The sequence below is a fragment of the Coregonus lavaretus genome (genome assembly GCF_964263955.1).
Source record: "Coregonus lavaretus genome assembly, chromosome: 17".
NCBI lineage: Eukaryota > Metazoa > Chordata > Actinopteri > Salmoniformes > Salmonidae > Coregonus > Coregonus lavaretus.
Window position 1 is genome coordinate 16290592 of NC_140004.1, and position 18869 is coordinate 16309460.

At 46.2% G+C, this 18869-nt stretch overlaps 1 pseudogene across 1 annotated transcript; it reads right to left on the bottom strand.

Moving 5' to 3' along the window:
• Positions 1-245: 245 nt before the first annotated feature.
• On the bottom strand, positions 246-14103 carry LOC311145042 (serine/threonine-protein kinase N2-like; annotated as a pseudogene). The gene is made up of 19 exons: positions 14060-14103; positions 13695-13828; positions 13334-13482; positions 12891-13113; positions 12616-12772; positions 11439-11556; positions 11078-11221; positions 10892-10967; positions 10592-10775; positions 5996-6141; positions 5783-5875; positions 5607-5694; positions 5282-5450; positions 4819-4851; positions 4617-4708; positions 4363-4505; positions 3838-3936; positions 573-653; positions 246-447 (listed from the first exon to the last, which is right to left on the bottom strand). The product of its transcript is annotated as a serine/threonine-protein kinase N2-like (transcript).
• Between the last annotated feature and the right edge of the window lie 4766 nt (positions 14104-18869).

Genomic DNA, 18869 nt, shown 5'->3' on the forward strand with positions numbered 1-18869 from the left:
TACTGTAAATTGGACAGTGCAGTTAGATGAACAAGAATTTACGCTTTCTGCCCATATAAGACATGTCTATGTCCTGGAAGGTTTGCTGTTACTTGCAACAGTCATGCTAATCACATTAGCGCACGTTAGCTCAACCGTCCCGTATACGGGACACCGATCCCGTAGAAGTTAAGAAAAGGTTGTGCTAGGCAACTGTTCATGCAACCGTTTCATGACCTGGATGCAACCCTCTGTCTCTGACTGCTTCATCCATGCAGAGATGAGAAGTCAGTGTGTGAAAGCATCCTGCTGCTCAGGGGAGAGGCTGCAGGACACTAGAGGAGGTGACAGAGTCGGCTGGAGAGTCGTGAACTCGCTGTTAAAGTTACTGATCTCCACAGACTCCTTGATTTTTAGCAGGAACGGAAGATAAACTTTTTTAGCTAGCAGTGCATCCCAGTCTATAGTCTGTTTGTCAAATAGATATGAGTTAAGTTACAAAATATAAGGTATTCTCCCACAAGCATCTCAAAGATAAGGCTGATGCATCTATATCTAAAAGCATTGATTGAAAATGATTTGAACTAAACTACCTTGAAAAATTGCTCGCACTTGACTTAATTTATGTCCCCCTTTCCGGCTCCCAGTCTTTTCTCTGGATTCCTCTTAAGAAGCTGCAGGGAGTAGGGGTATGATTAGGGATCAGCATGTACAGACAGGGTGATGGTTCAAAACAAACACTGGTATCTTCAAAACAAAACTCTTTCTGAACAGTTCCTGTCACGATCGTCGTAGGGAATAGACCAAGGCGCAGCGTGATGAACGAACATGTTTGACTTTATTATCTTTAGTGATAATAGACAACAATCAACAAAACAAGAAACGACTCGTGAAGTCCACGGTAACAATGACCAACACGGAACAAGAACCCACAAACACAAAGGGAAAACAGACAGTTTAAATATGGCTCCCAATCAGAGACAACCAACGACAGCTGACACTCGTTGCCTCTGATTGGGAGTCACTCTAGCCAACATAGAAATAAACACAACAGAATGAACACACCCTGGCTCAACATATAGAGTCCCAGAGCCAGGGTGTGACAGTACCCCCCCCTAAAGGCGCGGACTGCGACCGCGCCTCGACTAGAGCAAAACAGGGGAGGGCTGGGTGGGCATTCATCCTCGGCGGCGGTTCTGGCTCCGGGCTTGCCCACCACCCTCCAATAATCCCCCCATAGCGCCCCTGGTCCGGTCTGGCCCCGCTGGCTGGAGCTGGACTGGACGTAGCAGGAGCGGTTAGCTTCAGCTCCGTAGTGGAGCAGTTGACCGGTACCTGGTTAGGCACCGGTGACCCAGGCACGGGTTGTGCCGGACTGACGACGCGCACCCCTGGCTTGGTGCGTGGGACAGGAACGGGCCTCACCGGACTGACGACTCGCACCCCTGGCTTGGTGCGTGGAGCAGCAACGGGCCGGACCGGGCTGACGATGCGCACCCCTGGCTTGGTGCGTGGAGCCGGAACGGGCCTCACCGGACTGACGACTCGCACCCCTGGCTTGGTGCGTGGAGCAGCAACGGGCCGGACCGGGCTGACGATGCGCACCCCTGGCTTGGTGCGTGGAGCCGGAACGGGCCTCACCGGACTGACGACTCGCACCCTGGCTTGGTGCGTGGAGCAGCAACGGGCCGGACCGGGCTGACGATGCGCACCCCTGGCTTGGTGCGTGGAGCCGGAACGGGCTTTACCAGGCTGACGACTCGCACCCCTGGCTTGGTGCGTGGAGCAGCGACGGGCTTTACCAGGCTGACGACTCGCACCCCTGGCTTGGTGCGAGTAGCAGGAACAGGCCGGGCCGGGCTGGCGACGCGCACTGTAGGCTTGGTGCGAGTGGCAGGAACAGGCCGGGCCGGGCTGGCTACGCACATCGTAGGTTTGGTGCGAGGAGCAGGAACAGGCCGGGCCGGCGACGCGCACCGTAGGCTTGGTGCGAGTGGCAGGAACAGGCCGGGCCGGGCTGGCGACGCACACCGTAGATTTGGTGCGAGTGGCAGGAACAGGCCGGGCCGGGCTGGCGACGCACACCGTAGACTTGGTGCGAGGAGCAGGAACAGGCCGGGCCGGGCTGGCGACGCGCACCGTAGGCTTGGTGCGAGTGGCAGGAACAGGCCGGGCCGGGCTGGCGACGCGCACCGTAGATTTGGTGCGAGTGGCAGGAACAGGCCGGGCCGGGCTGGCGACGCACACCGTAGACTTGGTGCGAGTGGCAGGAACAGGCCGGGCCGGGCTGGCGACGCACACCGTAGGCTTGGTGCGAGGGGCAGGAACAGGCCGGACCGGGCTGGCGACGCACACCGTAGGCTTGGTGCGAGAGGCAGGAACAGGCCGGACCGGGCTGGCGACGCGCACCGTACATTTGGTGCGAGGGGCCGTAACAGGCCGGACCATACTGGGGACACACACCACTGGCTCTACCCCGGGATCTGGAACGGGCCGGACCGGACTGGTAACACACCCCAGTACCTCTCGCCGTGCCTCTAAACCTTCTTTCCCTACTTTGACCAGTGGCCCCCGTAACCTGGTGGCCTTCTGAATATGCCCCTTTTCTGCCTCCGTCCGCCCCGTCGTCCATGCCCTGTGCCCCCCCCTAAAATTTTTTTGGGGTTGCCTCTCGTCAGCCCGACGGCGACACTGATCACGCCGTTGCTCCTCTCTCCGTCGCCTCTCTACTGTCTCACTCCATGGCCGGCGATCCATCCCGGCCAGGATTTCCTCCCAGGTCCAGGACCCCTGCCCGTCTAAGATCTGCTCCCACGTCCAGGCTGCCTGCTCCTGGACACGCTGCTTGGTCCTGTGATGGGGGGTTTCTTCTGTCACGATCGTCGTAGGGAATAGACCAAGGCGCAGCGTGATGAACGAACATGTTTGACTTTATTATCTTTAGTGATAATAGAACAACAATCAACAAAACAATAAACGACTCGTAACGTCCAACGGTAACAATGACCAAACACGGAACAAGAACCCACAAACACAAAGGGAAAAACAGACAGTTTAAATATGGCTCCCAATCAGAGACAACGCGTGTCAGCTGGTGCTGCAGGATTTGAGTCCCTGGCGGCGTAGTGTGTTACTGATGGTAGGCTTTGTTACTTTGGTCCCAGCTCTCTGCAGGTCATTCACTAGGTCCCCCTGTGTGGTTCTGGGATTTTTGCTCACCGTTCTTGTGATCATTTTGACCCCACGGGGTGAGATCTTGCGTGGAGCCCCAGATCGAGGGAGATTATCAGTGGTCTTGTATGTCTTCCATTTCCTAATAATTGCTCCCACAGTTGATTTCTTCAAACCAAGCTGCTTACCTTTTGCAGATTCAGTCTTCCCAGCCTGGTGCAGGTCTACAATTTTGTTTCTGGTGTCCTTTGACAGCTCTTTGGTCTTGGCCATAGTGGAGTTTGGAGTGTGACTGTTTGAGGTTGTGGACAGGTGTCTTTTATACTGATAACAAGTTCAAACAGGTGCCATTAATACAGGTAACGAGTGGAGGACAGAGGAGCCTCTTAAAGAAGAAGTTACAGGTCTGTGAGAGCCAGAAATCTTGCTTGTTTGTAGGTGACCAAATACTTATTTTCCACCATAATTTGCAAATAAATTCATTAAAAATCCTACAATGTGATTTTCTGGAAAAAAAATGCTCAATTTGTCTGTCATAGTTGACGTGTACCTATGATGAAAATTACAGGCCTCTCTCATCTTTTTAAGTGGGAGAACTTGCACAATTCGTGGCTGACTAAATACTTTTTCCCCCACTGTATATACAAATATGAAAGACAAAATTAGAAGAGAAAGGAGGGTTGTTACCTTTTGAAGGATGGAGTCTGGAGAGAGGCATCCAGGATAATGAACATCATCATTAACTATGCTGTCAAACACCTCTTCATCTTCTCCTGGGAATGGAGACTGGCCAAAGATTGATAGAGAGAAGGCTTTATTCTGTTTTATAACTAGTCATTGAAACTATATAACGTTACATATCTGTGCATTTGTGGTTATTAATTTCTCTTTGCATTTATTATGGATCCCCATTAGCTGCTGCCAAAGCAGCAGCTACTCTTCCTGGGGTCCAGCAAAATTAAGACAGTTATATATTTTTAAAAACATTACAATACATTCATAACAGATTTCACAACATATTAAGTCTGTGCCCTCAGGCCTCTACTCTACTACCACATATCTCTAACACAAAATCCATGTGTACATGTGTGTATAGTGCGTATGTTATCGTGTGTTTGTATGCATGTGTCTATGTTGGTGTTGCTTGTTTGTGACGAACTGTTTTAGTCTGTCTGTGTTTTAGGGAGTGCGTTTTTGGTGTTTATCACTTACCTCTCCCACAAGCATCTCAAAGATAAGGACGCCCATTCCCCACCAGTCCACAGCTCGTGTGTAGTTATCATCAGTAAGCACCTCAGGCACCAGGAACTCTGGGGTTCCACAGAATGTTGACGTCTGGTCACCATGCCCCATCCCTGCCAGGACAACAGCAGATGGAGCAGTGTTTAACTACACACACAGTTTTAAATATGTAATTTCCATGCATACCCACATACTCTGTCACATATGATAAACCATAATTTGACCTTCTTTACAAAGTCCAAAGTCTGTGATTTTAACAGATCCATCTGCGTCCATCAGCAAGTTGTCCATCTTGAAATACCTGTGTAAAACACTTCTAATTTAAATAAGTTGCAGATGCAAGCTATAGCTGTATTTAGCGCTGGTTTATAACACCCGTCAGTCAAATGACTCAGACACGACTTACCAATAAACTATCTTACTTACTCTAGACCCAGCAGAACACAGGCTGAGTAGAACCTGTAACACAAAGAAAAGTCAAGAAAATCTAAGAGAAGTCAAGACAATCCAAAAATGTACTGTTAAGTGTGTGTGTGTGTGTGTGTGTGTGTGTGTGTGTGTGTGTGTGTGTGTGTGTGTGTGTGTGTGTGTGTGTGTGTGTGTGTGTGTGTGTGTGTGTGTGTGTGTGTGTGTGTGTGTGTGTGTGTGTGTGTGTGTGTGTGTGTGTGTGTGTGTGTGTGTGTGTGTGTGTGTGTGTGTGTGTGTGTGCCTCCTGTAGCTCAGTTGGTAGAGCGTGGCGCTTGCAACGCCAGGGTTGTGGGTTCGTTTCCCACGGGGGGCCAGTATGAAAAATGTATGCACTCACTAACTGTAAGTCGCTCTGGATAAGAGCGTCTGCTAAATGACTAAAATGTTTAAAAAATGTAAAATCTTGTAAGGTACAACTCACCTGGTCTGCACCTCAGAGAAGACGTTATTGTGGATATGGATCATGACGTCACCCCCTGGCGAGTACAAAACACACATGCTCACTTGTCTGGAAGCAGCCGTACAGGTTGACTAGAAAAGGGTGCCTCGATGCGTTGATCATCTCGAAGATCCTCCTCTCACACATAAGGCTGTCAAGCCATCAGAGAGAGCATTTCTTACTGTAAATAAGTTATTATCTGTGGGTATCACTGCTGTACTACTGTATGTGTGTTAAGTGAGCAAGCCTATCCATTGTATGGTATACTATATCATTATGTCTACTATTCTTAATAAAGAACACTAACATGTCCACTTCATCATGGGTCACAATGTCCCTCTTCAAGGCTTTGATGGCGTAGAGTTTTCCGGTCTTCTTCAACTCAGCTAGAGTACCTGGATAGGGTGAATATTAGAGTACGTGATGCAGTGGGCTATGCAAAGTCATATAATACTGTAACATCATGTTGTGTTGGCAAAAAACAATGGACCTTTCCAAAGTGTCCTCTTCCCAGGACAGAGATACATTTGAAATCTGCATCCTTGCTCTCTCTGTTGTGTAGTTTTCAGTGGAGGACTGAAAAGAGTCAGACAGATATGCCACAAAGCTAGAACCATGGACACCAAGACCAGTCATTCAAAGTATTCTAAAGCACTCTATGCACATGACTTTACCAAAATGACATTTTACTACCACAGTTTTCTGTTTAGTGGAGCTGGGTAGGCATATGTGGTGTTTTCTGTGCTGTTGAGACCGTGTTGGGGATTCTTCTTCCCTGGTCAGTGCTAGACGTTTTAGACGACTGTTCCTCACTTATGTTAAGCCTAATCACAGGCATGTCACTGCAGATCAAGAGAAACACAATGAAGGTCATATACAGTCGTGGTCAAAGTTTTGAGAATGACACAAGTATTGGTCTTCACAAAGTTTGCTGCTTCAGTGTTTTTAGATATTTTTGTCAGATGATACTATGGTATACTGAAGTATAATTACAAGCATTCCATAAGTGTCAAAGGCTTTTATTGACAATTACATTAAGTGTGTCACGCTCGTTCATGAACGGGTCAGACCAAGGCGCAGCGTGATATGCATACATGTTTATTTGAACCGAATCAACAACTACAAAACAACAAACGAAACGTGAAGTCCAAGGTACACAAACAACATACCTCAAAACGACACCGGATTCAAAAATTAGAATCTTTCAATTTAAATTATTATATAAAATTCTTGCTACCAATATAATGTTATTTATATGGGGGATACAATCTTCCCAGCTCTGCAGATTTTGCTGTGAAGAGACAGAATCATTAGATCATTTGTTTTGGTTCTGTCCATTTGTAGCTTGTTTTTGGACACAGGTCCAGGAATGGCTAAAGGATTGCAATATTTACCTGGAACTAACCTTGCAGATAGCATTACTGGGTGATCTGAAAAGTCATAGTCAATCAATCAATAATATAATAATAGTTTTAGCAAAAATGTTTATTTTTAATTCACAATCTGTAGAAGCAATGAGAATAGAAAGGTTCAGAACTTTTGTAAAACATCACAGTACGGTTGAAATATATATGGCAAATAGAAATCCTATATGGATGGTGTTAAGAGATAGATGGGAGGTATTGAATAGAGTTGAAGGATGGGACTAATAACAAATAACAACAAATAATAACAAAGATAGCTAATAATGTAAGCATACTGTGTCCATAATAAGTATATAGGTTGTATGTTGGGAGCTTTTGGGAAAGAGCACAGTTAGAAAGATATGGCATATAGAAGCAAACCGGATGGACATCATGAAAATGATCGGAGAGGTTGAGATTAGAAGAAGTTCAGGAGCAATAAAAATAAAAAATAAAAAATATATATATAATAGAATTATTGTAAAATTAACTCTGTCCATAAGGTGTAGATAGTAAGTATAGACCGGAAGTAGAGGCCTGGGCATTGTTGTTCACTAATTTACTCCAAGTAGGGAAAGGATGGTGGGGTTGAAAAGTAATAAAGGGGAGTATATACATAAAAGAAAACTAAAAAAACATGGGGGATTGGAAGTGATGCAGACAATTACATTGATAGAAGATACAATCTATCTGCAATATTAAGCTGATCCATTCACCCCCCCCCCCAAAAAAAAAGATTTTTTTTTTAAAAAGAAAGAAAAAAATATATATATATACAACATACCTCAACACGGAACAAGATCCCACAACCCACTAGTGCCAATAGGCTGCCTAAGTATGGTCCCCAATCAGAGACAACGAGCGACAGCTGCCTCTGATTGGGAACCACACCGGCCAACATAGAAATACACATACTAGAATAAACAACATAGACAATCACAACATAGAAAATCACACCCTGACTCAACAAATAAGAGTCCCCAGAGTCAGGGCATGACAAAGTGTATGCAAAGAGTCAATATTTGCAGTGTTGACCCTTCTTTTTTAAGACCTCTGCAATCCGCCCTGGCATGCTGTCAATTAACTTCTGGGCCACATCCTGACTGATGGCAGCCCATTCTTGCATAATCAATGCTTGGAGTTAGTCAGAATGTGTTGGTTTTTGTTTGTCCACCCTCCTCTTGAGGATCGACCACAAGTTCTCAATGGGATTAAGGTCTGGGGAGTTTCTATGTTTTGTTCCCCAAGCCACTTAGTTATCACTTTTGCCTAATGGCAAGGTGCTCCATCATGCTGGAAAAGGCATTGTTCATCACCAAACTGTTTTTGGATGGTTGGGAGAAGTTGCTCTTGGAGGATGTGTTGGTACCATTCTTTATTCATGGCTGTGTTCTTAAGCAAAATTGTGAGTGAGCCCACTCCCTTGGCTGAGAAACAACCCCACACATGAATGGTCTCAGGATGCTTTACTGTTGGCATGTCACAGGACTGATGGTAGTGCTCACCTTGTCTTCTCTGGACTAAAAATTTTCCGGATGCCCCAAACAATTGGAAAGGGGATTCATCAGAGAAAATGACTTTACCCCAGTCCTCAGCAGTCCAATCCCTGTACCTTTTGCAGAATATCGGTCTGTCCCTGATGTTTTTCCTGGAGAGAAGTGGCTTCCTCGATGCCCTTCTTGACACCAGGCCATCCTCCAAAAGTCTTCGCCTCACTGTGCGTGCACATGCACTCACACCTGCCTGCTGCCATTCCAGAGCAAGCTCTGCACTGGTGGTGCCCCGATCCTGCAGCTGAATCAACTTTAGGAGACGGTCCTGGCGCTTGCTGGACTTTCTTGGGCGCCCTGAAGCCTTCTTCACAACAATTGAACCTCTCTCCTTGAAGTTCTTGATGATCCGATAAATGGTTGATTTAGGTGCAATCTTACTAGCAGCAATATCCTTGCCTTTTTGTGCAAAGCAATGATGACGGCACGTGTTTCCTTGCAGGTAACCATGGTTAACAGAGGAAGAACAATGATTTCAAGCACCACCCTCCTTTTAAAGCTTCCAGTCTGTTATTCTAACTCAATCAGCATGACAGAGTGATCTCCAGCCTTGTCCTCGTCAACACTCTCACCTGTGTTAACGCCAGAATCACTGACATGATGTCAGCTGGTCCTTTTGTGGCAGGGCTGAAATGCAGTGGAAATGTTTTTTGGGGATTAAGTTCATTTTCATGGCAAAGAGGGACTTTGCAATTAATTGCAATTCATCTGATCACTCTTCATAACATTCTGGAGTATATGCAAATTGCCATCATAAAAACTGAGGCAGCAGACTTTGTGAAAATTAATATTTGTGTCATTCTCAGAACTTTTGACCACAACTGTACAGTACCAGTCAGATGTTTGGACACACCTACTCATTCAAGGGTTTTTCTTTATTTTTAATATTTTCTATATTGTATAATAATAGTGAATACATCAAAACAAATAACACATATGGAATCACGTAGTAACCAAAAAAGTGTTAAACAAATCAAAATATATTTTATATTTGCGATTCTTCAAATAGCCACCCTCTGCATTGATGACAGCACACTCTTGGCATTCTCTCAATCAGCTTCATGAGATAGTCACCTGGAATGCATTTCAATTAACAGGTGTGCCTTCTTAAAAGTTAATTTGTGGAATTTATTTCCTTCTTAATGCGTTTGAGCCAATCAGTTGTGTTGTGACAAGGTAGGGGGGTATAGAGAAGATAGCCCTATTTGGTAAAAGACCAAGTCCATATTATGGCAAGAACAGCTCAAATAAGCAAAGAGAAACAATAGTCCATCATTACTTTAAGACATGAAGGTCAGTGAATAATGAACATTTGCAGTCGCAAGAACCATCAAGCGCTATGATGAAACTGGCTCTCATGAGGACCGCCACAGGAATGGAAGACCCAAAGTTACCTCTGCTGCAGAGGATAAGTTCATTAGAGTTTCCAGCCACAGAAATTGCAGCCCAAATAAATGCTTCACAGAGTTCAAGTAATAGACACATCTCAACATCAACTGTTCAGAGGAGACTGTGTGAATCAGGCCTTCATGGTCGAATTGCTGCAAAGAAACCACTATTAAAGGACACCAATAAGAAGAAGAGACCTGCTTGGGCCAAGAAACACGAGCAATGGTCTGGAGTCCAAATTGGAGATTTTTGGTTCCAACCGCCATGTCTTTGTGAGATGCTGTGTGGGTGAACGGATGATCTCCGCATGTGTATTTCTCATCGTAAAGCATGGAGGAGGAGGTGTTATGGTGTGGGGGTGCTTTTCTGGTGACACTGTCTGTGAATTATTTAGAATTCAAGGCAAACTTAACCAGCATGGCTACCACAGCATTCTGCAGTGATACGCCATCCCATCTGGGGATGAAGGATTACTTTATCCTATCCCAGGTATTCCTTAAAGAGGTGGGGTTTCAAATGTCTCCGGAAGGTGGTGAGTGACTCCGCTGTCCTGGCGTCGTGAGGGAGCTTGTTCCACCATTGGATATGTGTTATTTCATAGTTTTGATGTCTTCACTATTGTTCTACAATGTAGAAAATAGTAAAAAATAAAGAAAAACCCTGGAATGAGTAGGTGTGTCCAAACGTTTGACTGGTACTGTATATAGTCAGGGAAATCATGCAATGATAATGATATTACATATATTTTTTTACATTTTAGTCATTTAGCAGACGCTCTTATCCAGAGCGACTTACAGTTAGTGAGTGCTTTTTTTTTTTTCATACATATACTCCCATAAACAATTATTCTTATAAATACACAACACACAATACCTGTTTTACAGTTTATGTTCTTAATGCACACATTGTCTGTATTGTGTTTGGATGGGCAGCACTGTGCTTTCTCTCACCCTGGCAGTAAGGGGGTTGACAGAGTGGCCTTATTGGTGGAAGGTGGCGGGTTGACCACAACATCAGAGGAAGTAGATGGACTCAAAGTGGTAAAGGAACTGCATTGAGGCAGGACACTCATCATCAGATGACCCCATGTGGCAAAGTTCATGTTCATCTGGGCAGCACGGAGGAAGTTCTTCCCTGAGTGGATGGAAAAAAACACTGAGTTCCACCCATCAACACAATATACTGTACCTATCATCAACAGTAACATGAGTAGGCCTATTCGATCTGTGACTAATGGGCCAAGGCAGGTGATTTCGCTTTTGTGAAAATGCACCTTTGACGCCTTAGTTTGGGTTGGCGCTCAATCACAGGTTTGACAAAGTTAATCTGCAAAGCCACCAGAAAAATAACACGTAGTGTGTTACATATGGGTATCTGATTGATAGACCGCACTGTGGCTAAATCATCTCATATTCGGAACTATAAACAAATCACACCTCAGTGAACAGTGTACCCTGGGGCTCCAGGCACAAACACAGGGAATGTTGTTGGTTGTTCAGGAACTCTTCCAGGCGCAAGTACTTGACTGCACACATCGCCCTCCATTCTTGCCAGAAGACCCCAATCTCCAGCTCCCGAGACTGTGGGGGTCCAAATATGAAATATATGTACAATCTCCCAACTGAGAAATTATATGACCTTTAACCAATTCAGACACTTTCAGACTATGTACAACAGATCCCATTGAGTTCCCATACAACCAGGCAGGGGAAGTACAATGGCTCCTCCTGGTGTTCTGTAAAATAACTGCCTCAACTAGTCACCCTTTCCACTTCAATGAGAATATCAATTGCCCACTCTATTGACACTACTTGCCCACTCCAGTTGGATGCTGAAGCTTTGTCTCCAGGCCTGCTTGCTCAGGGGTTTCCAGTGGGTGCGACCCACCACTCTGTTATCCAGTTTCAGCACTGCACTCACCTCGTAAAACTGACTATCCTACCGATCCTTGACTTCGGCGATGTCATTTACAAAATAGCCTCCAACACTCTACTCAGCAAATTGGATGTTGTCTATCACAGTGCCATCCGTTTTGTCTCCAAAGCCCCATATAATACCCACCACTGTGACCTGTACGCTCTTGTTGGCTGGTCCTCACTACATATTCGTCGCCAAACCCACTGGCTCCAGGCCATCTATAAATCACTGCTAGGCAAATCCCCGCCTTATCTTAGCTCATTGGTCACCATAGCAACACCCACCCGTAGTCTGCGCTCCAGCGGGTATATCTCACTGGTCATCCCCAAAGCCAACACCTCCTTTGGCCGCAATTCCTTCCAGTTCTCTGCTGCCAATGACTGGAACAAATTGCAAAAATCTCTGAAGCTGGAGACACTTATCTCCCTCACTAACTTTAAGCATCAGTTGTCAGAGCACCTTACCGATCACTGCACCTGTACACAGCCCATCTGAAATTAGCCCGCCCAACTACCTCATCCCTATATTGTTATTTATTTTGCTCATTTGTACCCCAGTATCTCTATTTGCACATCATCTCTTGCACATCATTCCAGTGTTAATACTAAATTGTAATTATTTTGCACTATAGCCTATTTTATTGCCTTACCTCCATAACTTGCTAAATTTGCACACTGTATATTATATGTATTTCTGTTGTATTTTTGACTTTGTTTTGTTTTACCCCATATGTAACTCTGTGTTGTTGTTTTTATCGCACTGCTTTGCTTTATCTTGGCCAGGTCGCAGTTGTAAATGAGAACTTGTTCTCAACTGGTTTACCTGGTTAAATAAAGGTGAAATAAATAAATAAAATAATTTTAAAAAATCTCCACTGCCAGACACAAAGTCAGACATTACTGTCCTGTACTTCCTTGACTACAATAACATTTAGGAGAGCTGGTTCTACAGGTACAGTACTTGGGATATTCAAATACGACAACCACAGCTTCAACAAAGAAGTAGTGGATGTTCAATATAGAACTAAAGAGCTGAGTAGGGCTAAGGTCCTTTATACAGGGACTTACAGGAGAGGTCTTCTGTGTGATCAGGTTGGCTGTCAACTTTGGAATCTGGTGGACTATCCGGAGCAGACGATGCACTGGTTATTTGGCTTCGTCCTGGCAAGGATTTCAGCAAGTCCTCACATCCCAGAGGCCTGACCTCAAGTGTGCCTGTAAAATGTTACATTTATCAGGAGAACAGACATTAAAATAAATATTATCATTCTGCTTTTACCTCAGATCCATAAACATACATAAAATACCTGTAAGGTTTGAAGAGAGTGGTTACCTGTTAGGGAGGCCGGCTTAAGTAAGGATGAGGAGGTTGAGGAGGAGAGGGAGGAGAGTAAACAACTTTGTAGTTGTTCCTCTGGGGGAGGGGATCCTGTAGGGAGCCCTTCTTTGGTGACAGGCTCCTGGATGGCTTCCTGAGATGACTCCCTCAGGCGGTACTTCAGAGAAAGACGCAGAAGATCTAGCTTCTGAGACGACTCTAGCACACGGGATCGGACCTGGTAGAGATATACTGTATGCAATTCCTCATACACACATAGCATAGGCACAAAAACAAATGTTCCAATGTACAAACCAAGATGATGTTTTTCCAATCTTAAACTCAGTTTACGAAAGGTTCCTTAGTCCCTATGAATTGATACTCATTTTGTATTGTTTTCGAATAGAATAGTAAAACAATAAAAAACTGCCTTTCTAGATATAACCAAGCTAGCCCACCTCAGCCAGGGCCAGTTGGTCGTGCGATGGCAGCTCCTCATGCTGCTTCACCACATCTCTAGCCACCTTCACCACCTCTGTCTGGACATAGTGTTTTAACTCTGCCACATGAATGTCCAGGGGATTGACACCCACTAGGGTACATCCTCCTGGGTCAATGGTGCCTGAGAAAACAGGCATAGATTTGTTAAGGTCATATCAGCATATAAAATAGAGAGCAAAACAAACACTGGAACTGCCTAACAGATTATAGTAAGATGCAAGATGGCATTCCATGCAAAGACATGGATTGAGTCAATTGTAAATTACATATTGTAACCATGATCCCCTAACTAACTAAACTGTACCATAATGCTCTGACCTCCATGATTGGTACTGCCATGGTTGCTTCTCCCATCCCCAACACCAGTCTGGATGACTTTGATAATCTGCATTCGGATCAGCTCGATCTTGGAGCGGCTGTCCTGAAGCATCTGCTGAGGGTTCCTCTTGAAGCTGCTTTACATCTTGTGAATCTGGTCACACAGCAGTCTTTCTTGTGTTTGTTTTTGCCTCTCTGCTGTCTGCTCTGTAAAATCCCTCTGCATTCTGTTATCCTCTTCTTTCAGTTACTAATCTCTCTCTCTCTGTCTCACGCATTCACTCACTCACTCACTGTGAGTGTTTAGGCTTCCTGTTTAGGCTTCCTGCAGAGGTGGCAGGGTTCCCTCTGCTGTGCCAACTAACACTGCTGCTAGTCTGTGAGTGCCGATGTCTTCATCCAGGCTCATTATTGGCCAGTGCAGAACCACATGTCCCTCTGCTGTCACCAACCAAAGACAAAGGGCGCGTTTGAGTGGTAAGGCTAAAGCAACCGATTGTAGATGGAAGTCGAGAAGTGAAGTCAGGAGAGATGCATCTGCGCAACCTGCACCGCGACAGCCAATGCAAATAGTCTGGGTAGCCATTTAATTAGCTGTTCAGGAGTCTTATGGCTTGGGGGTAGAAGCTGTTAAGAAGCCTTTTGGACCTAGACTTGGCGCTTCGGTACCGCTTGCCGTGCGGTAGCAGAGAGAACAGTCTATGACTAGGGTGGCTGGAGTCTATGGCAATTTTTAGTGCCTTCCTCTGACACCTCCTGGTATAGAGGTCCTGGATGGCAGGAAGCTTGGCCCCAGTGATGTACTGGGCCGTACGCATTACCCTCGGTAGTGCCTTGCGGTCGGAGGCCGAGCAGTTGCCATACCAGGCGGTGATGCAACCAGTCAGGATGCTCTCGATGGTGCAGCTGTAGAACTTTTTGAGGGTCTGAGGACCCATGCCAAAACTTTTCAGTCTCCTGAGGGGGAATAGGCTTTGTCGTGCCCACTTCATGACTGTCTTGTTGTGTTTGGACCATGATAGTTTGTTGGTGATGTGGACACCAAGAAACTTGAAGCTCTCAACCTGCTCCACTACAGCCCCATCGATGAGAATGGGGGCGTGCTCAGTCCTCCTTTTCCTGTAATCCACAATCATCTCCTTTGTCTTGATCACGTTGATCATGTTATTCTGGCACAACCAGGTCTCTGACCTCCTCCCTATAGGCTGTCTCATCATTGTCGGTGATCAGGCCTAACACTGTTGTGTCGTCAGCAAACGTAATGATGGTGTTGGAGTCGTGCTTGGCCATGCAGTCATGGGTGAACAGGGAGTACAGGAGGGGACTGAGCATGCACCCCTGAGGGGCCCCCGTGTTTAGGATCAGCGTGGCAGATGTGTTGTTACCTACCCTTACCACCTGGGGGCGGCCCGTCAGGAAGTCCAGGATCCAGTTGCAGAGGGAGGTGTTTAGTCCTAGGGTCCTTAGCTTAGTGATGAGCTTTGAGGGCACTACAGTGTTGAACGCTGAGCTGTAGTCAATTAATAGCATTCTCACGTAGGTGTTCCGTTTGTCCAGGTGGGAAAGGGCAGTGTGGAGTGCAATAGAGATTGCATCATCTGTGGATCTGTTGGGGCGGTATGCAAATTGGAGTGGGTCTAGGGTTTCTGGGATAATGGTGTTCATTTGAGCCATGACCAGCCTTTCAAAGCACGACATGGCTACTGACTTGAGTGCTATGGGTCGGTAGTCATTTAGGCAGGTTACCTTAGTGTTCTTGGGCACAGGGACTATGGTGGTCTGCTTGAAACATGTTGGTATTACAGACTCAGTCAGGGACAGGTTGAAAATATCAGTGAAGACACTTGCCAGTTGGTCAGCGCATGCTCGGAGTACACGTCCTGGTAATCCGTCTGGCCTTGCGGCCTTGTGAATGTTGACCTGTTTAAATGTCTTACTCATGTTGAGGGTCCTTTGCACAGTGCTGATATTCTCTTATTCTTAAACAAACTTTTAACTTTAGAAAACGACACAGACAACGGCTTCTGAGTTTATGTAAAAAATCTTTAGTTATGCAATTGCAGGCAGAAGTTACTACAGAGTCAACAGGATTTGTATAGCTCTTCATAATTTCTGCAAAGTTTCTAAAACAATCTCTGCTTTTTATACTAGCACTCCCTTCCTGACCCTGAACTTGCCCTAGCAACAATAAAGTATTGTTCCTAATCCTGTCTTCCCACAAACTCAGTATCAGGGGTTGAGGTGTCAGAAAATCAAACGAGACATGTTGCAGGGTTTTGAGAACTTTTTGCTGTCAAGGCCTCCATAGTTTTTAATAATGTAAGCAAATGCGCATAATAGATAATATATTCCCCATCATTCACTTCTTTGAGACTTCTAAGTGTCAACAAAATCTAGGAATTTTAAAACCATCCAGTAAAAACATAATTCCATATAAATATCAGTTGACTTACAACCATTAATCCGAGTCCCCATAGCAGTGGGCAGAAGGGACCAAAACAGGCCCAGAGGTCTCAGCATAGTAATTCAACTCAACCTGTTTATCTATGTGGAGAACCATAAGGCCAGGGACAAATTTGTTAATTATATATTTTCCCATACAACACAAAACACAAACACCAATAAGGAGTAAAAACAGGGGCAGAAGGATTGGTAACAGCCAGGTGAGTAGTTTGGTTCCCCATTCCCCAAAGGTGGAAGTCAACCAGGAAGAGAACCAATCATTTTTGCTTGGTGCTAATGTATCAGCCAAATTGCTTATTTCATTAATTATTTCAGTCATATTGTCAGAAGAATCTGGGAGCAGCATTACACACTGTCCACTAACGGTTAGCCCCAATGCTGAGCAATATCCCCCTTGTGTGACGAGTACCGATATACGAAGAGGCGCAGATGCAGTGATTAACAAGATCAAGGTTTACTTAATAATGAGAAAGAGAATAACAAAGAGAGAGTAAATGACACGACGCTTAACAATCACACACAACACAATACAGAACAGTCCAGGGCTAAATAGGGGTGGTGATGAGATGATGAGGTGCAGGTGCGCTGGAGGTGATTAGGGTGCGTTGAGTTTCCATTCCGGTGTTCCCGAGGTGGTGCGCTCAGACCGGTGACTCCAAGCACCGGAGGGGAGCAAGGGGCGGGCCGGTCAGGGCGGCGACGGTGGAAGTCCCGAATTAGGTTGGGGTCCAGAACGTCCCCAGCTGGAATCCAGCTCCTCTTCTCAGGACCATACACCTCCTGGAGCAGTCCCCCATGGAACCTGGAGTTCAGCAGGTCCCTCACCGCATACGCCGGACTCCCATCAATGTCCAGGGGCGAAGGGGGCATACCCCGGGGGAAGGCATCCACCAGAGGACCAGGAACCACCGGCCTGAGGAGAGACACATGAAAAGTGGGTGAGATGCGGTAGTGAGGGGGAAGGAGCAGCCGGTATGATACCTCATTTATCTGCCAGAGGACCTTAAACGGCCCCACAAACCGGGGGCTCAGCCAGACACGATCACCAGGCTGGAATACAGGGGCCTCACTGCGGTGGCAGTCGGCTTGGTCCTTCTGCCGACTAATGGCCCTCTGGAGATGGACATGGGCAGCGTCCCAGACCTGTCCGGCCCTGTGGAACCACTCGTCGACAGCGGGCGCATCGGTCTGGCTGGGTGTCCAAGGGGCCATGGTCCGAGACGATGTCCTCCGGAAGTCCATAATGCCAGAAGACCTGTTGGAACAGGACCTCAGCGACCTGGAGAGCAGAAGGAAGACCAGTTAGTGGCAAAAAACGACATGATTTGGAGAACCAATCTACGACCACCATGACTGTGGTGAAGCCGTCAGAACGTGGAAGGTCTGTGACAAAGTCAATGGACAGGTGTGACCAAGGTCGCTGAGGCACTGGGAGAGGAAATAGTTTGCCTGCCGGGGCATTTCGAGGTGTCTTCGATTGGGCACATACGGAACAGGAGTTGACATAGCGGGAGACATCAGAAGCCAAGGTGGGCCACCAGTATTTTTGGGCTAGAGAATGCAGGGTGCGCGTAATACCAGAGTCCCCTGCCGTAAGGGTGGTGTGTGCCCAGATCAGCAGGCGGTCACGAACACTGGTGGGTACATACACGTGCCCCGGAGGGACGTTGGCAGGCGCTGGGTCCTCCTGAGCCGCCAGGCGGATGTCTTCGTCCACATCCCAAACGACAGGTGCAACGATGAGAGACGAGGGCAGGATAGGACCCCCCAGATCCTTCCTTTCTCCGGTATGGTGCATCCTGGAGAGTGCGTTGGCTTTCACATTCTGGGATCCTGGGTGGTAGGACAGAATGAATTGAAAGTGAGTAAGAAATTGGGCACACCTGGCTTGACGAGCGTTCATCCGTTTCTGTCTCCTGAAGAGAAGGCACCTTCTGTGTCTACTTCCCACCTTATCATGTACTCACTTTCTTTTTTCGTCTTTCCTCTTCGTACTCCCTTTCTCTTTTCCATCTTTCCTCTTCATCCTCTCTCTCTCTATCTCTGTGTCTTGCATCCTCTCTCTCAAACATTTCTTTATCTCTCTGTTTCCTTGCTTCACTTTCTTTCAGTCCCTCCATCCTTTCTTGTTCTCTTCTTCGGTCCTCTTGTTGTTCTCCCGTCACCGACCATCCTGTCCTTACATACGGATACTTTGGCTTGGTAACTGGGAGTGGTTTGGTTCTAGCATCCAGATTCAATTTATTCAATTCAGTTGTTAACTTGGTTGTCACCGAGGGCCCTGACCCGGGGTTTGTGGAACTCTCTTCTCCCTCTTCAGTTTCTTCCAGGGTGCCCCTAATAATGACTTTTTTTTTTTTGGGTTCTGGTTCCAGGCCAACCTGTCTCAGGGGGAACGCATCCCCTTTGTAGCCGGAACAGTCATCATATGGGGGAGGTGGTGGCGGTGCTGTTGGGAGGGCGGGATATTCTTTTTATTGGGCTTCTTTTCAGATTTTTCTTCTGGTGTCTACTTTTTTACTTCTTTCATTTTGACTTCAGTCTATAGATGGTTTATCCTGGATCGTGCCCAAAACACGGTTCCCTCTGACCGGATTAGTGTAAAACAGTTACAGATACCAGTGTGGCTTTTTTCTCTGCCTTTTTCTTGTCATGTTTTCTCTTCTCCATTATATCATGGACGATGTTAAATTGATTCTTGTCAAAAGACCC